The following is a 2,500-nucleotide window of genomic DNA, read 5'->3' as shown; positions in this document are numbered from 1 at the left end:
AGGCCGGCCGGACGGCGGGCAGCCGGAGGCAACGGCCTGGAACGGAGCCAGACTTGAGTCGTTCCGTGTGCCGTGGGCAAAAAGGCAGGGCTGCGGGTCAGCGCAGTTTGGCAAACCTAGCCGCAAGTGCGGGAAGGGCGGAGGAGCACACGGACGCCGCCTTCCCAAACTGAGCCCAAAGTGCCCAGGCATGCCCCCTTGATCTCGCCTAATCAGTGAGCCCAAAATAATTTCAGAGTGTGGAAACCTGATCCAAAAAGGTCGAAAAGAACGGCCAGAGATCAAGTCCGAAAGGGGAAATCAGTAACAAGCAAGCAGAGTAATCATTAACCAAAAAGCGCAAAATTATGTTAAAAGTGTGAAATCATTAACCAAAAAGTCGAAAATAATGTCCAGAGACCAAGTCCGAAAGTACAAATAATTAACCAGTAAGCAGAGTCATCATTAACCAAAAATCGCAAAAGTAAGTAAAAAGTGTGAAATCATTAACCAAAAATCGCAAAAGTAAGTAAAAAGTGTGAAATCATTAACCAAAAACTCGAAAATAATGTCCAGAGACTAAGTCCGAAAGGGCAAATGGTTAACCAGTAAGCAGAGTAATCATTAACCAAAAATCGCAAAAGTAAGTAAGAAGTGTGAAATCATTAACCAAAAATCGCAAAAGTAAGTAAAAAGTGTGAAATCATTAACCAAAAACTCGAAAATAATGTCCAGAGACTAAGTCCGAAAGGGCAAATGGTTAACCAGTAAGCAGAGTAATCATTAACCAAAAATCGCAAAAGTAAGTAAAAAGTGTGAAATCATTAACCAAAAACTCGAAAATAATCTCCAGAGACTAAGTCCGAAAGGGCAAATGGTTAACCAGTAAGCAGAGTAATCATTAACCAAAAGGCGCAAAAGTAAGTAAAAAGTATGAAATCATTAACCAAAAAGCGCAAAAATATGTTAAAAGTGTGAAATCATTAACCAAAAAGTCGAAAATAATGTGCAGAGACTAAGTCCGAAAGGGCAAATGGTTAACCAGTAAGCAGAGTAATCATTAACCAAAAAGCGCAAAAATATGTTAAAAGTGTGAAATCATTAACCAAAAACTCGAAAATAATGTGCAGAGACTAAGTCCGAAAGGGCAAATGGTTAACCAGTAAGCAGAGTAATCATTAACCAAAAATCGCAAAAGTAAGTAAAAAGTGTGAAATCATTAACCAAAAACTCGAAAATAATCTCCAGAGACTAAGTCCGAAAGGGCAAATGGTTAACCAGTAAGCAGAGTAATCATTAACCAAAAAGGGCAAAAGTAAGTAAAAAGTATGAAATCATTAACCAAAAAGCACAAAATTAAGTTAAAAGTGTGAAATCATTAACCAAAATGTCGAAAACAATGTCCAGAGACTAAGTCCGAAAGGGCAAATGGTTAACCAGTAAGCAGAGTAATCATTAACCAAAAATCGCAAAAGTAAGTAAAAAGTGTGAAATCATTAACCAAAAAGCGCAAAAATATGTTAAAAGTGTGAAATCATTAACCAAAAACTCGAAAATAATGTGCAGAGACTAAGTCCAAAAGGGCAAATGGTTAACCAGTAAGCAGAGTAATCATTAACCAAAATGCGCAAAAGTAAGTAAAAAGTGTGAAATCATTAACCAAAAATCGCAAAAGTAAGTAAAAAGTGTGAAATCATTAACCAAAAACTCGAAAATAATCTCCAGAGACTAAGTCCGAAAGGGCAAATGGTTAACCAGTAAGCAGAGTAATCATTAACCAAAAATCGCAAAAGTAAGTAAAAAGTGTGAAATCATTAACCAAAAACTCGAAAATAATGTCCAGAGACTAAGTCCAAAAGGGCAAATGGTTAACCAGTAAGCAGAGTAATCATTAACCAAAAAGCGCAAAAGTAAGTAAAAAGTATGAAATCATTAACCAAAAACTCGAAAATAATGTGCAGAGACTAAGTCCGAAAGGGCAAATGGTTAACCAGTAAGCAGAGTAATCATTAACCAAAAAGCGCAAAAATATGTTAAAAGTGTGAAATCATTAACCAAAAACTCGAAAATAATGTCCAGAGACTAAGTCCGAAAGGGCAAATGGTTAACCAGTAAGCAGAGTAATCATTAACCAAAATGCGCAAAAGTAAGTAAAAAGTGTGAAATCATTAACCAAAAATCGCAAAAGTAAGTAAAAAGTGTGAAATCATTAACCAAAAACTCGAAAATAATCTCCAGAGACTAAGTCCGAAAGGGCAAATAATTAACCAGTAAGCAGAGTAATCATTAACCAAAAAGCGCAAAAATATGTTAAAAGTGTGAAATCATTAACCAAAAACTCGAAAATAATGTCCAGAGACTAAGTCCGAAAGGGCAAATAATTAACCAGTAAGCAGAGTAATCATTAACCAAAAAGCGCAAAAGTAAGTAAAAAGTGTGAAATCATTAACCAAAAAGTCGAAAATAATGCCCAGAGACTAAGTCCGAAAGGGCAAATGGTTAACCAGAAAATCCGTCGAAT

This window comes from Heterodontus francisci, unplaced genomic scaffold (assembly GCF_036365525.1).
Source record: "Heterodontus francisci isolate sHetFra1 unplaced genomic scaffold, sHetFra1.hap1 HAP1_SCAFFOLD_1942, whole genome shotgun sequence".
NCBI lineage: Eukaryota > Metazoa > Chordata > Chondrichthyes > Heterodontiformes > Heterodontidae > Heterodontus > Heterodontus francisci.
This window is presented reverse-complemented; position numbering follows the sequence as displayed.